This window comes from Taudactylus pleione, unplaced genomic scaffold, assembly GCF_031769625.1.
Source record: "Taudactylus pleione unplaced genomic scaffold, aTauple2 ptg000073l, whole genome shotgun sequence".
Lineage (NCBI taxonomy): Eukaryota > Metazoa > Chordata > Amphibia > Anura > Myobatrachidae > Taudactylus > Taudactylus pleione.
In genome coordinates, this window is record NW_028284475.1 from 7,720,914 (window position 1) to 7,743,126 (window position 22,213).

The 22,213-nt window shown below is 50.4% G+C and overlaps 1 protein-coding gene across 1 annotated transcript in view; it reads left to right on the plus strand.

Annotated features, from left to right (window-relative positions):
• LOC148532611 (uncharacterized) overlaps positions 1 to 22,213 on the plus strand; it is a 110,502-nt gene that overhangs the window by 79,465 nt on the left and 8,824 nt on the right. The gene's annotated exons all lie outside the window — the stretch shown is intronic.

Genomic DNA, 22,213 nt, shown 5'->3' on the forward strand with positions numbered 1-22,213 from the left:
AAGACCATCGCGACCATCGGGGCTTGTGACGAGACCCTTGTGGTAGGGTCTCGTCTGCCGCAAGCCCCAGTGAGCTTTCGGCTCTAATAGATCCCGGAAGCTCACCACTGACATCATGAGTGATGTCAGCGGGACCGCCCCCAAACGGCCTCCGTTTGGCAAGCCACCCGCTTCGGGGCTTGCGCACGCGCAGTGCGGCTGCTGCGCGTGCGCAGGGCCTCAACATCGACCCGCTTGCGAGCGGGTCTGTATGGGACCCTAAATCTCATCAAAATTTCAATACGGGCTCTCAAGACCCACTTCTAATCAAAGGCTGCCAACTCTCATCCTAACCCACTATCCCATGCTCCGGGGCTCACTGACTCTTCCCTCTGTGTCACCCCTGTCTGTCTGCCCCTCCCCTGTAGATTGTAAGATCTCACATGCAGGGCCCTCTCCCCTCATGTGCTCCTCCTTCCATCACGACCATCATCTTAGGCGGTCGTAAGGCTGTGGGTGTTAACCCACAGCCTTACCACCGCAAAGGAGGATGTCTTGAAAATTCAAGACGTCCTCCCCTCATTCAGACCGACCGCACGCTCTGTGCGACCGGCTCTGAATGAGGTCCTGAATCCCATGAGGTAAGCCAGCCAATTAAACTAACAAGGTGATATGACTCATCCACCCTAATTTGTTTTTGGACAGGTAAGTGGTTAAATTTCGGCTTCTCTTCCGCAATTTGTAACTTTCTGAAATAACTGTTTTTCACAGATAGAAAATGTGATCAATAGTAATTACTCATGGGGGCAGTGACCACAGCTACCACTGGGTGAGTTAGCTGACCATTTGGTAAGAGCAAGATCATCACTTGGTCCTAAACTACCTTTCTCGGTGAGTCGCACACAGCATCCTGCTTAAAGTCATGTACTAGTAACCTACACATAATAGAGACACTGTGAGATGGAACAGAGGGCCTGATTCAGAGCCGCTCGTTCGCTCTGAGCGATGTTCGTACAACTGCGCATGCGTATGGGTCATAATGCGCATGCGCAAAACAGTCATTGCGGTCGGAAATTGTACGCTTGTAAAACAGCGAGGGGCTGCTAATTAGATTGACAGAATGTACCGTTTGTGGGTGGTAACGGGAAGGTGCTTGAAAACGTGGGGGGGGAGATCAGAACGCAGAGGCGTGCCTAGCGGTCAAAAGGGCGTTTAATGGGAGTGCATAATTAGTAAAGGAGCGTCATCGACCACGTCACTTGGTTGTCTCTTAGCCTGAACTGCTCGCAGTGATAGCGGTGGGAAAAACCTACCACAAGCACTGCCAGCAGTTCAGATGCCTTTCGATGTACCCGATTAATCTAATAAATAACGGAGATGACGTGTGATGCGAACGGCAAAGGGGCGTCTTTACAAAATAGCGAGAAATGTTTGCATAGTAAAGTTTAATATTTTCTTCTCATTAGCATTTAGTTGTGTTTGTTTGTGTGTTTTTTTTAGAACCGTGTCTGTGCAGTGCCGGCCTTATTTTTAGATTTTAAACTCATTTGCATAGATCAATGGCAGCCATCCGGTGCGCCGGATACATTAATGTGTCACAGAGCCAGGATGCATGCGTCACAGGTACCAGTGAAAACCACACTGTAGCCATGCAATGGGGGCTATAGAGGTGACTCAGAGCTGGACTCTATGTTCTAGCTGAGGCCACTGGGCGTCCTATCCAGGCGCTTACAGACAGCAGTGCGAGTCCGCCAATGCGTGTACAAAGACGCTCCGTCGTACATTGCACTTGCTTATAGCAGGCACAGAATGTCCGAGAGACCATGGGCGTCAGTGTCTCCAGGCTCTTTCGATCTGTGCCCCCTTGCGGTATCCATCGGGTCACGTGCGCAGTGCCCCTCGGATCTATGCACAGAGAGAGTGCCGGCGGCTTTCCCTGTGTCCGACTCCGAATCACCCCCCTTATATCTGACCTCTATTTAATAGCTTATTATACAAATGAACTGTAATCTGCACTGGTTTAGTTTTAGTTACTACAAATTTGTGACTTTGTTGCATCATGACAAAATGGATCATGTGACATCTGCGAGTCGCTGTGCAGCAGTTTGCTCAGATGTTCCCCCAGTAATGGGGCTGATTCCAAAAGCGGAGCAAGGCGGAAAGAAGGAGCAGATTTGCACCTTGGCTAAAACATATTAGACTGCAGGTGGGGCAGAGTTCAAGTGTGCAGCGAGATTTAGGCTTGGAAGGGTCGTGTCCTAGCCAGTGGTAGACTCTACCAAGGGGCTGCAGCCAGTAACAATCTACCACTGCACCGTCACTCCAGTGAGTTCCAGATCCAGGCCTAACCCACCGCGATCACTTCTGTATCCTTGCTAGTGAGAGACAGTCCCGGAGATTGTGTAGACTGGCTCTGCATGAGGAGTCGTTGTGTAGTGGCTTCCAATTGGAAGCACTGCATGCTTATCTGACACAAGGCTGGCAGTCTCCTCTCCCTGGCACTGCCAGTCCGGAGTAGGGATGGCCATCGGTGTACCCTCCATCAATGGTTGCCATCGTTGGAAAATACGGACAGAACCATCAATGGTATTAAACTATGCAATGGCGTACCACCGATGGTTCCAGCCTAGTAGCTTTGAAGTTCAGTTGTGTGTGTGGGGGTAGGCATTGGGTCCACAAGTACCATCGATGGCGGGAAAATATCTGCATCTCCACCATCGATAGTAAAACAATCTACCGTCAATGGGCAACCATTGATGGTTTCTAACCATCGATGGTTAGCCCTAGACCGGAGTGCTATTAGCAGTAAGAGCTTCCAGCAGGAAGCCCATGCTGTGCTAATAGGGGCTGCAGTCTGTGCACAAGAATTACGTCAGCAATTAGAGAGCATCCATTCAAGGTATGCTGACAAGGAAATGTAACAAAGTAACACTCAATTATATATCAATAGTATTGTTACAAATGCACTGAATCGTTATAATAGTGGCTTAATGTTCTCAAATAATTTTCCTTTTTAATGTTATAGGTGTAATTCCCACCTGTCAGCATGAGAGCAAGCTTTATGTTTTACACACTATAGAAGGCGTAACTATATAAATAAGGCTTTTATAGTGTGTAAAACATAAAGCTTGCTCTCAGATGCTGACAGGTGGGAATTACACCTATAACATTAGTAAGGAAAATTATTGTAAGACACTGAACCTGATTCAGCAAGGAACGCAGTTGCTTAAACGCACGCAATCGGTCGTTTGTTGTTACTGCGCATGCGCGAACTAACCACCGTGATCGGGACAGCGAGTCGGTAGAGTATACGCAGACCCATGGCAGATTGATTGACAGGAAGTGCCGTTTGTGGGTGGTGACGAGGGGGTGGTCGGGTCGGGTGAACGCAGGCGTGACAGTGCATTTCAACGGTGTTGCATGGGCGTGCATTAATTAGCCACTGCAATACCTGAGGCCTCATAGCGTGCGCTGAAGTAAGCAATTCCCGAGTGTGGTCTGGGCCTCATTAACTGTCCAATGTTACTCGATGTTACCGATTGTTTCTCTATGTTGGCCAAGTGTACGAATGTGAGTAAGGGGAAGTGGGCGTCCTTACGGTAAGCTGTGATCGCAATGTGAGTGCAAGCCTTTACATATCACGCGTTGCATGCGTATAAGCAGAATAGCGACCCATAGTGATCAGGGCCTAAGTCACTATTCTAAAAAACAAACAGAAATAATGTATAAAACAGAACAATTCCACCCGTGCGGCCTGTTGTACATAATATTGCTGTAGTGAGCCCTGCACTACCCAGGCTATAGCACACGCTGGGCCTGATTCAATAAGTTGGACACCATGCTATTTGCGCAAATTGTCAGTTTTTCAACTGCGTATGCGTCTAAACACTGCCTGTAAAGTGACAGGAGCTGATTGGTTGGTGCTTTATCTCTCTCCGAGGCTTAGTACATACAGTAGAACCCTATAACAATATGCTATCGATTTAAAGTAGATTATCTGTATGTGGTGCAACTAGCAGTAGCAGTGTAAAGGAGGAGCCACCCAGGGGCGGAACTACCGTTTTGGGCCTGCCGCAATATAGGGTTCCACACTGCCTGTATGGCAGGTGCAGTGCAGCTGCTTGCCAGGTAGTCATCAAGGCTGTGACTGATCCGGCCGGCAGCTACACGCAGGGGACGGGAGCACAGTGCAGTCAGGCTCAGCATTGCAGTGCATTACTGGGTAATAACTCCCAGTAGTCTCTGCAGTGGGGTCAGAGGAGCATGTGCTGAGCTCTGATTGGAGGAGCCCATCACATGCTCCTCTCTCTGTCCTGGAGCTTAGCAGCAGCGCAGCCTCATGGGTGTGACTTATTATGAGGCTGTGACTGCTGCTCTGCCGGCTGCCTGAGGGAAGATGAGGATACTGCTGCTGCTGGTGAGTACACTGTGGGGGCACTACAGGTGGTATAATGTGTGGGCACTACAGGCGGCATAATGTGAGGGGACTGCAGGTGGCATAATGTGTGGGCACTACAGCTGGCATAATGTGTGGGCACTACAGCTGGCATAATGTGTGGGCACTACAGCTGGCATAATGTGTGGGCACTACAGTGTAGCATAATGTGTGGGCACTACAGGTGGCATAACGTGTGGGGACTACAGGTGGCATAACGTGCGGGGACTACAGTGTAGCATGTGTGGGCACTACAGGTGGCATAATATGTGGGCACTACAGGTGGCATAACGTGTGGGGACTACAGGTGGCATAACGTGTGGGGACTACAGTGTAGCATGTGTGGGCACTAGAGGTGGCAAAATCTGTGGGCACTACAGTGTAGCATTATTTGCGGGCACTACAGTGTGACAATGTGGTGGGTACTACAGTGCGGTATGTGTCGGGCACCCACTGCGTCTCCCTGTCACCCACTGCCTCTCCCTGTCACCTCTCCCTATCACTCTCTCCGTCACCCACTCCCTATCCCCTCTCCCTGTCACCCACTGCCTGTCACCCACTGCCTGTCACCCACTACCTGTTATCTCTCCTTGTCACCCACTGCTTCTCCCTGTCACCCACTGCCTGTTACCTCCCCCTGTCACCCACTGCTTCTATGTCACCCTCTCCTTGTCTTGCCTCTCTTTGTCTACCTCTTGCCTCTTCCTGTCACCCTCTACCTCTCTCTGTCACCACTGCACTTTGAACTTGTAGTAGGGCAAAGGAGAGGGGCCCAAAGCAAACTTTTGCACCTGGGCCCACCACTCACAAGTTCCGCCACTGGAGCCACCACTTGTTCCTAGCACACCTCTAAGTTCCAGTGTAATGGTGCATACACGTTCCAATTTAAAAGAACGATATAAACGATAACATAATCGTTTGATCATCTATATCGTTCTTTTTTTCAACCCCTCTAAGGGCCAAACGATGGTCGATGCGCTGACACGGACGATCGATATCGACCATCGCCCGTGCATGCAGGCCAACCTGGTCGATATCGACCAGGTTAGTGTGTTTGTTCTAGGGACCCACGATAGTTAAGTTGTTAGGGGGTTGATGCATGTGCTGGATGTTCGATATTGAACATCCAGCACACGCAGGACGATCAGACAACGATATCTGATTGACTCGTGTGTATGGGACATAAGAATAAAGCTGTCCAGCAATTATGGACTACATGCAAAAGCAGCCACTATTTACTTGCATGAAAAAGGATGTATAACTTACATTGCATCAAGGTTTAGCCAGGTGCAGAGATGCTCCTTTTTTAAAAATTGTTGTTTCGGATGGGGATCTGGGGGTGTCGACAATGCGATCAGGCAGAACTGTTCTGTCTTGTGAGAGTCTTGTGGGCGTATAGCATGAGTTCCGTGTGATACCTAGGCGCGCGTACGTGGAAGGGAAGCCGGTTTCTGATGGATATCTTGCACCTAGCATGGGGCAGGTTCTAAAGATGACGATTGGGGGTGTGGACGCAAAAACAGTGGGCGGAACAGCTTCCCGCTCGTAAAGCACAGGTCCTCGCATGAGCTCTGCGGAAACGCAGGTAATGACTCAGGCTTCCGCGGCATCGCTCCATACTAGGTGCAGATTCGCCGTCAGACTACCGCCTCCAATGGGAGAGATTATGCGCCTGAGTTCGCAGCCAGTTATACGATTCTCCCATAACACGCCCATAAGATGGACCAACGCTGTGTGTCTGTTTAGCCATTCAGAGGTGCACGCGATGCCGATGTTTACGCAATTGAGTGATTATTTGCTACTGCGCACGCACAAAAAGGTCCTGCAAACCCCTAAGGCGCATGAGTGTACGTGTCGACGACAACGGCTGCGTTCTCAAACGCAGTGCCGCAGCCACAGAGGCCATGATTAGGGAAAGTTCAGAAGGAGATACTGCTCCAGCCATAGGGTCTCGTAGGTAGGGGGAATGGCTGAGGCACTCAAGTGGGGATGACCCGGCATACTATAACAGAGGTGGGTTCTAGGGGGCACTGGGGCAGAGCACAGGGCAGTGCCAGCAGGGTGGGAGCAGAGTTAGTGGGGACACAACACAGGGTCGGTTGGGCAGTGAAGCAGAGGTGACCTGGTATATGCATATGCTGGGTCACTTCACTATACTCTGGCGGGAATTGGTATGAAATGGCCGGCGGTTCGATTCCCGTCAGCGGCAGCCCGACAGGAGCAGAGTGCGACGCAGCGGAAGCCCGACAGCGCTGGAAATCCCGATCGTGGATAGGTAAGTATTTACTAACCTAACCCCTCTAACCCTCCTTAGGGGTGCCTAACCCTAACTTCCCCCCCAAGTGCCTAACCCTAACCACCCCCTTCCCCGCTGCCTAAACCTAAGTCCCCCCCAGGGGTGCCTAACCCTAAGTCCCCCCCAGGGGTGCCTAACCCTCCCTCCCCCTAGCCTAACCCTCCCGGGGGGGTGCCTAGCCCTAAGTCCCCCCCGGGAGCCCTAAACCTAACCCTCCCCCCCCCGCGGCTGTCCGCTCGCGGCGCCCGGCATCCCTACGATCGGGATGCCGGGCATCGGTCTCCCGGCGTCGGGGAAATGCGGGCGTCTACATATAGACGCCCGGCATTTCACCCTTGCCGGGAAATGGCAGTCGGGAAGCCGGCTGCCGGTATTTAGGCAGTCGGCTTCCCGATTGCCTCCCCTCTGGCGAATGTCCCTGTAACACACAGGGAGCAGGGGAGTTTTTCTCCCTCCCACATTCTCCCTTAGCACCGCTGATTGGCCGGTGTCAGGGAAGGGGGCGGGGTGAAGGCGGGGAGACGGCTGTCTTTCCTGCTCTTCTCCTCTCAGGACGCTGTCACCGCCATCCTGAGATGGAGACAAAAATGTAGAAGTGAAACGGAAAGCTGAGCTTTCCCTTCTCCTGTGTATGGGGACGTGATCCTAAAACAGAGCTGCCGGACATATCTGCGATGTCTCCACGGTAACCCCTGCTGTGAACAGGAGGAAGCAGGGAATAGCCCCGTCATCACTAATAAAGGGCTTTTCTCTGCTTTATGTATAGATCCCTGAGAGAGAAATAATGTCTTTCCCAAGAACGAAATAACCTGAACAATATCACTCAGGAGAGGACGTGTCCTTATGTCATGTTCGGTTCCTCGTTGGTTTCTGTTTTGATATTAGGTGTTTTTAATTTGAAACCTGCAAACTCCTAGGGGGATTTCTGCCAGAAACGCAACCCTGGAGCGAGCGAGGCAGCTGTGCAAACGCGACAAAGGATCCCCTGCAGGACTTATTATAATGTTATTATTGAATTACAAAAAGAGGCGTGCAACCCGAATATTTATTTACAGTCATCTCGCGGACGGTTAGAACGTTTTACAAGGACTAATTGGGAAAGCAGAATAAAACAACGATCTCTTCAGATTTCTCATAGGCGTACACTCGCCTGTAGCACATTCCTATATCGCTTCTTGAAAAATGAAAACTATTATTTAAATACAAGTTGTTCTGCCAGGTGTTCTTATGGAGAGCGCGTCTTGTGCACCATTATTTTACTCCCCCTCTCTGTCTATGTAGAGAGAAACAACTCGTCCCATCCAGTAAGAGGTTTCCAGCTCAACTAAGGACCATACGAGAGGGCCTGATACAGTGGTGGTCGCTATTGCAGCTGGGACTGTGGGCCTGACCAGACCCGGACGCTATTTGCGTCCGCTCGCTGGTTAAAAGGGGCCGGCTATTTAAATCATGTGCTCGCACTGCGTCGTGTTAAGCCGCCCACTAAGTAAAAGCGAGCGGCCGCACTATGCGCTCGCACCTGTATAAAGACGCCCCTTTGCCACTCACAACACACGTCATCTCCGGCAGTTGTAGGATTAATCGGGAACATCGAGAGCCATCGGAGCTGCTCGCAGCGCTTGTGGTAGCCTTTTCCCACCACAACATTGCGAGCAGTTCAGGCTAAAATACAACCCAGTCACGTGTGTAATAACGCTACTTTGCTAATTATGCACATCCATTAAACGCCGTTGTGACGGTCGGCACGCCTGCGTTCGCACATCCACACCCCCGTTTTCAAGCACCTTCCCCTGTTACCACCCACAAACGGCACGTGCTGGGTGCCTGGAGATGCACCCTACTACATAGAAAGACACTGGGTGTTTTCTTAGGGTGCTCTTGGCGGCCGTCTTCCTGTTCCCAATGCTCCTCTGACTATGTTGCGTGATGTCATAGCGTTACATGTGCTAGGAATGGCCCAGGTGCATCGTGCTACTTTACTGTGTTTTGGGGCAAAGGGGCATCCTACCAAGTACTAGCAAGGTGCACCTAATAATAAATAAGCACAATCTCTACCGTCTCTTTAATATCCTGTCCACAAATCAATCTATGATTTTGTGCCTGATTCAGGTCCGGAGCTCTGATTATGGCAAAACTGGGCATGTGCAGAACGGGTCCTGCGATCTCGCTCTCTGATACCCCAAACCGCAGCATTATTGACATTCTATGGCGTTTGGGGGGAGTGCCTGGCCAAAGTTCCCAGAAACGGGGGGCATATGGCCCCCATTTTCCGGGAGTGCCAACCCAGGGTCTGCATCGGTGGGCGCAGATTTCCTAGCCTCCCAGGTTGCAAGTTGCTGCCGCCATTGCACAAATTGGTCATAATGGTGATCTGAGACGGTGTCTATGGAAGCTGCACTCAGATCGCTATTGCTGTCAGGAGGCGTCTGCTTCCTACAGGCGCCTCCTGCAGTACATTAATATTTGCTGCACGGTATTGCACAGACGCTTCCTTGCGGCTGTGTAATACCTGAATCTGGAAAAAGATGCCAACATGAAGAATTACTAATGCCGCTGCACCGAGCAGTCATATCACAGCAGGTTCTCTGGGTCTGTTTTATGCTATAGTCTGTCTGTGAATAATCACTGGCTTGTCTGCGGTAATGCGGTTTCAATAAACGCTTTGTGATTAATATCAGAGGGCCTGGTTCATTACTGATCGCAACTGCGATTGTTGCATACTGTGCATGCATCGCAGTGCGCGTGCGCAAACCAACCACTGCGACCGGGACTGTGATCGCAGTGACTATGCAGACTCATTGCAGAGTGATTGACAGGAAGTGCCGTTTGTGGGTGGTGACGGGACGGTGGCCGGGGAAACGCAGGCGTGCCAAGGCGTTTGAACACCGTTGCAAGGGGCATGCATAAATTAGCCACTGCGATGCCTTACGCAGCCTGAGGCCTGATAGCGTGCGTTGAAGTTAGCAATTCCTGGGTAAGGTCGATTATTCCGATGGTTTTGGCTAAACATTACGGATATGTGTAAGGTAAAGTAGGCGTCCTTATGTTATGCTACGGCGGCATAGCGATCGCAATGGATTAGCATACTATCGCAGTTGAACTGCGTGCGTAATCGCTATGGCAATCGCAGTTGCGATCGCTAGTGAATCAGTCCCAGAGTCAACTGATTAAAAAAATACGTATAGTCTACTACACATTATTTTATTAACAGAGATAAGTGAGAGCCTCAAACATTTACCACAAATATCCTTCACAAGCGCTGATCTTCCTTATCGCAATGCAAATACATGTGTTATATAATACATCAGAATATTTGCTTCTGAATTTCTCCTGGAGGGATTTATCAGAGGTAAAGTCTGTAACTTATTCTGCATGCCCTTCTGCAAGTTTTGCTATATACTTTGATACACCTTGCTTCCTTCTGTGCTTTTCAGTCATGTTCTTACATCAACAGGCAGAGCTGTTTTTGGTTACTGCCCAGAGTGTATGTCAGTAATTGTACCCCACGTTGAGATCACAGCGGGGGCTGTTCAAGGGTAACGGAAATAAACAACTCTGATTATAAATTGGGGTAAGCCATTTCTAGAGGTAAGGACGCAGTAGGACAAGCCAAACAAAAACAGCAACTTGGACTTGGAAAATCCCTTCAATGCACTATTGACTCTCTGAAACAAGAAATGTGAATAAATGCAAACTACATATATAACTACATAAAATAAAATTAAATAGATGAAGAATACCCAATTTTTATAAATGTATAACAATGGTAATTTTTGGTACACAAGCCAATGCAGTCATTTTGGTTTTTTTGTTTGCCTGTCTACCATCTGGGAAGAGACTTCTGACTCACTGTCATACTAGTTACATCTTGCAGAAGAATACTCTGTATCCATTCATTTACAGTCATTAGTAGCTGTTTTGTTGCAGTGTTTTCCAGTCCATGCCTTTGAGAAGAAGTGTGATAAATACCAGCCTTATCTCTCTGGACCTTTGAAGTCTGCCACGAACCTCCTGATTGCTTCCCAAGTCACATTCCCAGGTGTTTTTGTTTTATCTACATGGGCATAATCTGTGGCATTTCCAGGACAAAACCAATAACACAAGCAGTCTGGCCTTGAGAAAGAAAATAAGTCATGTACAAATATTATTTATTCCACTTTGGTGCTGTTTTTTTGTTCTTGGCGAAACATTCGACAGTAATGCTGGGTACACACTGGCCGATATATTGGCCTATCAATTGATCAGCCGATGTATCTGGTGCCCGTCGGCCAGTGTGTACAGACGAAACGTCTGTGAACCGCGTTGTACACGGACATATCGCATCGGCTGTGCTGCACACGTAGACATATCTGTCCATCGGCAAATGTGCATGGGCGGTCTGCAGACCGCCCGTACGCACACAGCGGCAGCCGCAGGGGGGAGGGTGGTCCCGACCCGCCTCCCTGTCAGCGGGACTCGCGGCTGCTGGATAGATGATGGCCATTCAGTGTGTATGAACGATCATCATCTACAGATATATCTGCAGATCACTCGAATGGTGTTTACCCACCATTACTGTTCTGGATACTTTTTGTTACGTTCCTACTTATCATATATCAGAAAAGGGGCGGGGGGGGGCATTGATAATTTACTGTACAGCCTTTAAATACTCCTTATATATATCCTCCTAGAGCAGGGATGGGGAACCTCAGGCCCGGGGGCCGTATAAGGCCTGCGGAATCATTTGGTCTGGCGCTCAGAGGTTTTTTCTGTTAGCCTCATCTGGATCGCAGGGTGCCTAGAATGCCATCCTGCAGCCAGAATCTATGCAGCAGTGCCGCCTGGAGCCGTCCTTAGGACATTTCAGTCGGTCTTACTACTGCCCTCACAGCTCCCAGGAGCATCCTCAGGAGGCTCCGGGCATTGCTGTAATCACCAGCGATTGTTGCCCGCCCCATATGATGTCACACAGAGGGGGCGTGGCCTGCACCAGGCCCGCAAATAATGTTATATATATCAAAATACCCTCGGCAGAAAAAAGGTTCCCCACCCCTGTCCCAGAGGATATAAAAAGCTAGCCATCTACAGTGCATATTAATTATAATTAATAGCTGCCAACATACACTCAGCAATCGGCTCAGTTCAGTGAACATACATTCTAGGGCCTGGATTTAGTTAGCTCCCCTTGGCACTACAAGCCCACCTTGTCACTGGGTCACAGCCCTTGGTTCCAAACGTCAGATTTCTACTTCAGGGTCCATAGGGTATCCACAGGATACCTTGGGGTATAGGTGTGACGTCAGTCGCAGGGCACCAAAGAGTTAAGCTTTCAGCCTCCCAGGATGCACTAGGTCCCCCTCCTATACCCCGCCCCCGGGCCAAGGCACCTCAGTTTAGTTTGGTGCCCGGCCGGAGTCGGGTGCACCTGTTGGAGTGGGGGCTAGAAGAGCCCCTGAAGCTTATTCTTCATGCAGCTGTGGCTGCACAACTGGATGTACAGCATGGACAGTCAGTCCTGACGTCCATGCTGTCTTCCCTACACCCCGCCGGTACCAGAACGCCGGTACTGATCCGGGGATGCTGGTGGGCGTCTGGGGTCACAGCTAGCGGTGACCCCAGATGCTCCGGACCATGGCCGGATTCAAGGGGGACAGAGGTAAGCAGCGGGGTCCCGCGGTGGGTCCCCGCTGATCACATGGTCCTAAGTCCCCAGGCAGGGGGCTCCCTGGGGACTGGCTGCAGCGTGGAGCCAGGCGACCAACCTGCGCTTCCACTACCCCCTGGGACAGCGGACCGCAGCAGAGCGGTAGCGCTGCGGCGTCCCAGGGGTTAAATGCATGCCAGGGGAGCGCGCCTTCCCTGTCTCACAGCCGGCGCCTCCCCCGCTGCACACAGCCCTCTCTGCATGCTGCCGACTGGTCCTGTGGCAGCGCTCCTCCCCCAGGCCAGCCTCCTCTCTGCTCCTCGGCGGCCATCTTCTCCAGAACGCATGGTGAACGCTGCTGGAAGCGCTGGACGGAAGCATCGTGGTCTGGGTCCCCCCGCATACCTCTCCTCCGCTGTGGTCAGGTCTGTGTATGCAGCGCTGTGTCCTACCAGGCCCTGTGTCTGTGTAGTTGAGTGATCAGCGCTGTTAGTGCAGGAATTGTTATTTCTCTGCATTGTATGTGACTGTGCTAGCGCTGCTGCCTGTAATCTTTTCTTCATCTAAACTGTCAGCTTTATTACTGTCCCTGTTCTTTCTGCTAAAGCCCTTGCGGTGCGGTGCTGCAGGGTGGTCTCTCGCCTATTTAATACTTAATTGGTGAGAGAGGTCACATACGTGGTGCCATCATGTCTGAAAGTGATTTTCCCCTCCGGCTACAGTGTACCACGTGATAGCGGAGGGGGAGGGTAGTGCGGAGGGCCTTTGCCGGCAGTGTTTGTCCATGGCGCGGCCTATTACGGTTACAGCACCGGTACAGGAGCCGCCCTGGGCTTGTTTCGCTCAGGCGTTAACAGCTTTAGTGGGCCAGTTAGCTCCGCAGCCCGCGTTTACTCCGATGGGTTTGTCCCAGCAGTCTGTGGTGTCGTCACCCATGCAGGGGTTCCCACGACAATTGGTGGTACCCCACAGTCTCCCTATTTCCCCGCTCCCGGGTTCTCAGGAGCCAGCGTGGGTTAACTCCCTGACGAGTTCTGTACAGCACTTGTCGGATGTGTTGCAAGGGGAGTCTGTGATGCGGTCTCATAAAAGGCCGGTGGCGTCTCTGTCCGCTCCTTATGAGGATGACGAAGGGACGTCTGATGATGGGGAGATTCTAGATCCTTACGATCAGGAACCTCTCCATACTAAGGACGCTGATGCTAAGTCCAAAGTATATATTCCTGGACTTATTCGGGCGGTCCGCACAGCCTTGGTGATTGAGGACGAAGTTCCCCCAGCGGCTAAATCTAAGTATGCCTTTTTCAAAGATGTGAAGGGCGATGCCACAGTCTTTCCTCTTTCGGGTCAGTTGGTGGACCATTTAGAGGAGGCGTGGAAACAACCTGGCAAAAGATACCAGCCGCAGAGACGCCTGGCGGTGGCTTATCCGTTCGCGGATAATTATTTTGCGAAGTGGGAATCCCCTCCACAGGTGGATTCTCACGTGACCCGTCTTGTCCGTAGTGCCACATTGCCGATGCCATCCATGTCCTCCCTTAAGGATGCTACGGACCGCAAGGTAGAAATCTGCCTGAAGTCCGCTTATTCCCTTGCAGGGGGGGCAGCACGGCCGGCTATGGCCATTTGCTGGGTTGCCAGAGCGATGGAGCGCTGGGCGGATTCATTAGAGGCTTCTTTTGAATCCGACTGTCCGACCGATCAGGCGGAGTTGATTGGCAATCTCCGTGATTCGGCCACCTACATCAACGAGGCGGCTCTAGACATTAGTACTCTGGTGTCTAGAATTTCTTCAGCAGCGGTAGCTGCTCGTCGCACCTTGTGGCTGCGATCCTGGAAGGCGGACGCAGATTCCAAGAAAGGTCTGGAAGCGTTGCCGTTTACCGGAGAAGTTCTCTTCGGTCCGGATCTGGATAAGATTGTGGCCACGCTGGCGGCAGCCAAATCTGCCTGTCTCCCGTCGGCCGCTGCTCCTTCTGGTTCGGGACCATCGTCCTTTCGGTCATCTAGGGCCCAGGGCAGGCCCAAACCACAGTCGTTTCCTCGACAGGCTGGCCCTAAGAAATCGGTCAAGCCCCGGAAGCAGGCATGGAGTACCAGACGTCCGGCCCCCAAGCCAGATGACAAGCCTGCGGCCTGACGGTCCGGGCCTCCCTTTGGGGGATCCCAGGGTGGGAGGCCGCCTGCTACAGTTCGCCCAGTGTTGGTCGACCACTACGACAGACACTTGGGTTCTGGAGGTGGTTTCTCACGGATACGCCCTCTCCTTCCGGCACAGACCCCCGGCTCGCTTCTTCACCACGGGTCTCCCATCAGACCGGAACAAGGCTACGGAGCTGCGGAAGGTATTGCACACTATGCTCCAGGCTGGAGTTATAGTGGCGGTTCCATTCTCCCAGAGGGGCCAGGGTTTCTATTCAAATCTATTTTTGGTACAGAAACCCAATGGGTCATATCGTCCGATTCTCAACCTCAAAGCACTCAACAAGTCTTTGCGGGTCCCGAAGTTTCGGATGGAGACCCTACGGTCCATCATTCTGGCGCTGGAACCTGGGGACTACTTGGTGTCATTGGACATACAGGACGCTTACCTGCATGTCCCTATTCTTTGGCGCCATCAACAGTTCCTCAGGTTCGCAATCAGCAGCGACCACTTCCAGTTTCGGGCGTTACCTTTTGGCCTGGCAACAGCACCACGTGTTTTCACCAAGGTGATGGCGGTCATGGCGGCTTCTCTGCGGCTGCAAGGAGTCCGCATGTTGCCGTATTTGGACGACCTGTTATTGGTGGCAGGATCTCCAGAGCTCCTGTTACGCCACTTGGACCTGACCATTGCACTGCTGCAACGGCACGGCTGGCTAATCAACTGGCAGAAGTCCACTCTAATCTCGTCTCGGAGGATTCTGCATCTTGGAGCCTTATTGGACTCGGGACAGCAAAGGATCTTCGTGACGGAGGACAAGATCTCTGCTTTACAGTCAAGGGTGCGCAGTTGTCTGCACAGCCGCCGGGTGTCCTTACACTCGGCGATGAGGTTACTGGGCTCCATGGTGTCGGTGTTCGACATGGTGGAATACGCCCAGTTTCACTCCAGACCTCTGCAGCACCTGATCCTGTCCAAGTGGAACGGGCTGACTCAGTCTCTGAAGTCCCAGACGATTGTGCTCACCCAGGAGGTTCGCCTGTCCCTTACGTGGTGGTTACAGACGACCCACCTCAACAAGGGACGTCCGTTCTGGGTTCCAAATTGGGTCCTGTTGACAACGGACGCCAGTCTTCGGGGCTGGGGAGCAGTTTCGGGTCCACACTTGTTCCAGGGCAGGTGGACGCCGACAGAAGCGGAGCTTCCAATAAATATCTTGGAACTCCGTGCGGTCTTCAATGCTCTCCAGCAGGCACAGCGGTTTCTCCAGGGTCGCCCGGTGCAGGTCCAGTCGGACAACGCTACCACCGTGGCCTACATAAACAGGCAAGGAGGAACTCGCAGTCGGGCGGCTCTCGTAGAGGTCTCTCGGATCCTGGTTTGGGCGGAGCGCAATCTTCCGGCCATATCAGCGGTCTTCATCCCGGGAGTGCTCAATTGGGAGGCGGACTTTCTAAGTCGCCAGGACGTTCATCCGGGGGAATGGTCCCTGCACCCGGACGTTTTTCAACTACTGGTGGACAGGTGGGGTCTTCCAGAAATCGACCTCATGGCGTCCCGGCACAACAACAAGTTGCCGGTGTACGGGTCTCGCACAAGAGACGAAGGGGCGTCTCTGGTGGATGCTCTGTCCGTCCGGTGGACGTTCCGGTTCGCATACCTGTTCCCTCCGGTCTCCCTTCTTCCACGGGTAATCCGGAAATTCAAACAGGAAGGAGGGACGCTCCTGTTGATAGCTCCCGCGTGGCCCAGACGGCACTGGTTCTCAGACCTTCAGGGTCTGTCCGTGGACATTCCTCTGCGGTTGCCGCTACGACCGGACCTTCTGTCTCAGGGTCCTTGCCTTCACCCGGACCTGACTCGGCTGTCTTTGACGGCGTGGCTGTTGAGACGGCCATGCTGAGGTCCCGGGGGTTTTCCAGCTCTGTGGTGCGTACCATGTTGCGAGCTCGGAAACCGTCTTCCGCGAGGATATACCATCGCGTGTGGCATACGTTCTTCCAGTGGTGTCGACCGAGAGGTTATGCACCGCGGGAGTTTCGTCTGTCTCGGATTCTCGCCTTCCTGCAAGCGGGACTAGATCATGGGCTTCGCCTTGCTTCTTTGAAGGTACAGGTTTCGGCCCTATCTATCTGGTTTCACCGTAGGATTGCTACAATCCCGGATGTGCGCACCTTTATGCAGGGTGTTCTCCGCATTCAGCCGCCCTTTGTTCCACCTGTGGCGCCTTGGATTTGGCTGTGGTCCTGAGGGCTCTCCAAGGACCGCCGTTTGAACCACTGGGCTCAGTGGATCTTAAATGGCTAACAGCTAAGACTGTTTTCCTTCTGGCCATTGCTTCGGCCAGACGTGTTTCTGAGTTAGGGGCTCTTTCTTGTAGACCCCCTTTCTTGGTTTTTTATGGGAACAGGGCAGTGCTCCGCACTCGGCCGAGTTTCTTCCCAAAGTTGTTTCCCAGTTTCATATTAACGAGGAAATAGTTGTTCCGGCCTTTAACTCACCGGGTCTTTCCGTGGGTGAGGCCTCTTTGGATGTTGTGCGGGCCTTAAGGACTTATGTTGACCGCACTTCTTCGTTTAGGAAGTCGGACGCTTTGTTTGTCCTCTTTGGCTTCCGTAAAAAGGGTTGGCCTGCTTCAAAGCAAACTTTGGCAGCCTGGATCCGTATGGCTATTTCTGAAGCTTATCTTCATGAAGGCCTACCGGTCCCTCCTTCTCTGAAGGCTCATTCCACTAGGTCTGTGGGTCCTTCGTGGGCAGCTCGACGTGGTGCCTCGGCAGTTCAGATCTGCAAGGCTGCTACGTGGTCTTCTGTCCATACCTTCGTGAGGTATTACAGGTTTGACACCTTCGCCTCTCAGGATGCTTCCTTCGGGCGGCGGATTCTCCTTTCTGCACAGGAGCGTCCCCACCCTTAAAGGATACTGCTTTGGGACATCCCCAAGGTATCCTGTGGATACCCTATGGACCCTGAAGTAGAAAATATGAGATATGGTAAGAACTTACCCTTGTTATCTCTATTTCTACGAAGTCCATAGGGTTCCACAGGACTCCCGCCCTGTCGCACCTGTGCTGCAGATGGGCTTTGCTCTGGTCACCGGTTTTCCGTCTCCCTCTGGTGAGAATGTGATTCTTGTATGTGTCCAGATCTTTGTTCTCTCTCTTCCTTCTCCTCCTCCGGCCTATGGCTTGGTAACTAACTGAGGTGCCTTGGCCCGGGGGCGGGGTATAGGAGGGGGACCTAGTGCATCCTGGGAGGCTGAAAGCTTAACTCTTTGGTGCCCTGCGACTGACGTCACACCTATACCCCAAGGTATCCTGTGGAACCCTATGGACTTCGTAGAAATAGAGATAACAAGGGTAAGTTCTTACCATATCTCATATTTTTCTCCTCAGATAATTGTCTATCTACAGGTCCTTGGAGGTGGTGCCTCAGCCTATACTTCCAACAAGAGGCATTTTACACCTTCCAAGCACATTTCTAAGTGCGCTTTGTTCCAACCTAATGGAAACATAAGCACACACAAAGTGACAAGGTGCGCTATGCTCCGTAACTAGAGGAACGTGTTTGCCACTGCAAATGGTGGTCCTGAATCTCCCACTCACCACCCCCTACCCGTGTGTTAGTCGGTAGACCCACTCCCGCTCTCCCAGACACCTTTACTAGTTCTAGTGTGTGACTGTAATAATCAGGTGTAAGCAGCGGTCACTGGCAGCGCCATTGCTCATTGTAAATAGAAAGTAAGGCAAACCCTGATGTCTCAGCTTCTGTTTACTGCAATAGAAAATCCCCTTAGTGTTTATGGAACAGTAATTACATAGTGATCAGAGGTGCTAGATTTAATTAACACTAATAAGTAATGACAGCCTGATCACTGGTGTGACTAAATGATTTACTGTGCACTGTACGGGACTTCAAGACCTACTTTTAGATATCACAAAGGTTTACATTACACCTCCACCTGTGTTTAATCAGGAATGTCACTCGATGGATCTACAGCACAGATGTGGAGCCTATTCCCAGAATGCTTTGGGCTTTGGACCGACTATACTAAGCTGGTTTTAATCAGCGTAAGAACCTAGGTAAATCATGAGTGGCATTCTCTGGATGCCAGAATACGCTAGCGCTTATAGTTCTGCAAGTGGCAGCATGCTCTGGCAGCCATGGGTCTGCTGGTGCTTGTAGTTTCACAAATCCCAGCATACCCGCTTTAGCCATGACAGAGTTTCCTAGGATCTGCAGTTTGCCAGCAAAAGATAAAAAAAAACCTATGATCCTGCAGAAGGCTGTCCTTTACTATTGATGTTGCACCTTAAATAAATAAACACACGGTGCAACATCCAACTTAGGATACCAACCATCATCCACTAGCCCAGGGTGCTCTGTGTCATGGGGAGCTCAGCCAGACTGCCTGAGATTCAAACCAGGATCTCAATGATCATCACCAGCAGTAATCCGGGCAGCTATTCAGCTGAGCCACCTCATGACCAAGTGAGACTTTTATCAATGTTATCGTTCAGTCTGGGAGAAATATAAATAGCACTGGTCCTGGGATTCAAACCAGGATCTTCTCCATGGTCATCGCCAGCAGTAAACCCAGCAGCCGTTCAACTGAGCCACCACATGACCAGGAATGTGATGAGACTCTTACCAATGTTATCATGCAGTCTGGGGGAAAATTAAAGGTAATATAAATAACACTGGTCCTGGGATTCAAACTGGGGACCCCACTATAACTATGTGCTAAGAGAGAATCAACTAGGCTGCTGCTGATTAGCAGTGTAAGTTAGCTCACTGGCCTAGTTGTAAAGTTCTCTATACATTGTTATGGTGGGGTCCCTGGTTTGAATCACATGACCGGTGTTATTCCGATTACCTGTAATTTTCACCCAGACTACATGATAACATTGGTAAAAGTCTCACCATATACTTGGTCATGTGGTGGTTCAGCTGAATGGCTGTCAGGTTTACTGGTGGAGATGACCATGGAGATCCTGGTTCGAAACCCAGGTTCCGTGTGTTTTATATTACCTGTAATTTTCCCCCAGACTAAATGATAACATTGATAATAGTCTCACAATATATGTGGTTACGTGGCGGCTCAGCTGACTGGCTGCCAGGCTTACTGCTGGTGATGACCATGGAGATCCTGGTTCGAATCTCAGGACTAGTTTTATTTATGTTACTTGTAATTTCCCCCAGACTCCATGATAACATTAGTAAAAGTCTCATTGTCTACTCGGTCATGTGGTGGCTCAGCTAAATGGCTGTCAGGATTACTGCTGGTCATAATGGAGATCCTGGTTCGAATCTCAGGCAGTCTGGTTGAGTTCCTCATGACACAAAACACCCTGGGCTAGTGGATGATGGTTGGTATCCTCAGTCAGGTGTCCTAAGTTGGATGTTGCACCGTGTGTTTATTTATTTAAGGTGCAACATCAACAGTAAAGGACAGCCTTCTGCAGGATCATCTACCACAATCTACTAACAGGTGATCTGCCTACTGGGGTCTTTTTGTCAATTTCATCCATCTTCCATAGAAGACACTAAAAATGAAGTCACCACACCCATGGAGCCTTGATCCAAGATACTAAAAGAATCTTACATGGCGATCTATCTACTAGAGATCCTGCTTCAGGTAAGATTCTTTTAGTATCTTGGATGTTGATCTAGGTGTCTTCTCTTCTTCCTCCTCCTTTCTTCTCTTCCTCCTCTCTCGTCTTTTCTTCCTCCTCATCTTCTCTTCCTCCCAGGTGTGGTGACTTCATTTTTAGTGTCTTCTTTGGAAGATGGATGACATTGACAAAAGGCCCCCAGTAGGCAGATCACCTGTTAGTAGATTGTGGTAGATGATCCTGCAGAAGGCTGTCCTTTACTGTTGATGTTGCACCTTAAATAAATAAACACACGGTGCAACATCCAACTTAGGACACTTGACTGAGGATACCAACCATCATCCACTAGCCCAGGGTGCTTTGTGTCATGAGGAACTCAACCAGACTGCCTGAGATTCGAACCAGGATCTCCATTATCACCAGCAGTAAGCCGGGCAGCCATTCAGCTGAGCCACCGCATGACCAAGTATAAGATGAGACTTTTACTAATGTTATCATGGAGTCTAGGTGAAAATTACAGGTAATATAAAATACACTGACCCTGGGTTTCGAACCAGGATCTCCATGGTCATCACCAGCAGTAATCCTGGCAGCCATTCAGCTGAGCCACCACATGACCGAGTATGTGAGTAGACTGTTACCAATGTTATCATTTAGTCTGGGGGAAAATTACAGGTAATATAAAATACACTGAACCTGGGTTTCGAACCAGGATCTCCATGGTCATCACCATCAGTAACCCTGGCAGCAATTCAGCTGAGCCACCACATGACCAAACATAGTGTGAGACTTTTACTAATGTTATCATGGAGTCTGGGGGAAAATTACAGGTAATATAAATAACACTGGTCCTGGGATTCAAACCAGGATCTCCATGGTCATCAGCAGCAGTATTCCTGGCAGCCATTCAGCTGAGACACCTCATGACGAAGCGCATAAGGAGACTATTACTAATGTTATCATGAAGTCTGGGGGAAAATTACAGGTAATATAAAATACACTGACCCTGGGTTTCGAACCAGGATCTCCATGGTCATCACCAGCAGTAAACCTGGCAGCCATTCAGCTGAGCCACCTCATAACCAAGTATATGAGTAGACTGTTACCAATGTTATCATGCAGTCTTGGCGAAAATGTATCCTGATACTGCACTGATCAGTGATTTGGAGGTCCAGGTTCTATTCCCCATGCAACATTTGTTTTATGGGGCATACACACGGTCAGATGTGTCAGATAAGCGATTGAACGATTTTGCAAACGATTTGAACTACGAACGATTTTTTACTGCATTAAAATTACTGAAAACGTCCAATTCTGACTGCAAACACATCAGATGTCGGATATCGTTATCTGACCATCGGGAACGCGCATCGTTCATCGTTCAGATATGTCAGATTTTCCTTCAGATATGAACGATTGAACGATTTTTTAAATCGTTATCGTTCAGATCTGAAGAAAAATCTGACCGTGTGTATGCACCATTAATACTTTGAATGTTGTTTTGGAATGTTTAATGAAACTGACACAAGTCACTTGGGTTGTATAGCAGGCTCGCTGGCTCAGTGTGCTAGTGTCCAGCTTCTCTGTTTATGTTGGTGGAGGTGTCTCAGCTTTGATTGTTCAAAAAAGTTTACTTTTATTACTTTAGTATCTGTACTAAACAAATTGGTGACACTGAGAAAATTAGCCTTGCTATGTTAGAGAGTAAGCTGGCTGAAAGTGCAGGTGGTGCCATTCAGCATTCACATAATTCCGCACTTACACAGCTGATGCTGCTGCTCCCTGTTCAAATCTCCAAGTGGCTGTAATGTTACATCTTCGGATCTTATACCAGTCTTGCTGTTGATATTGAGAATAGTCTCCCTGTTTGTCCCCAGGTATTAGGTGGCTCAGTAACTATTCTCTCCTTGACCTTAGCATGTTGGAGTTCTTGGGTCAATTCCCCCTGCAGCCTCTTTTGATTCCTTGACTTCAGCGTGATTGATGACATTGAGATAAGTTATCCCTATTGTTTAGGTGCCAAACTGATTGTGGCCTGATTCAGCAAGAATCGCAAGGCTGCGTTGGCACGTAACCGCTCACTGCTAATGAATGCAATCGCACGGCAACCGTAGCACCATAC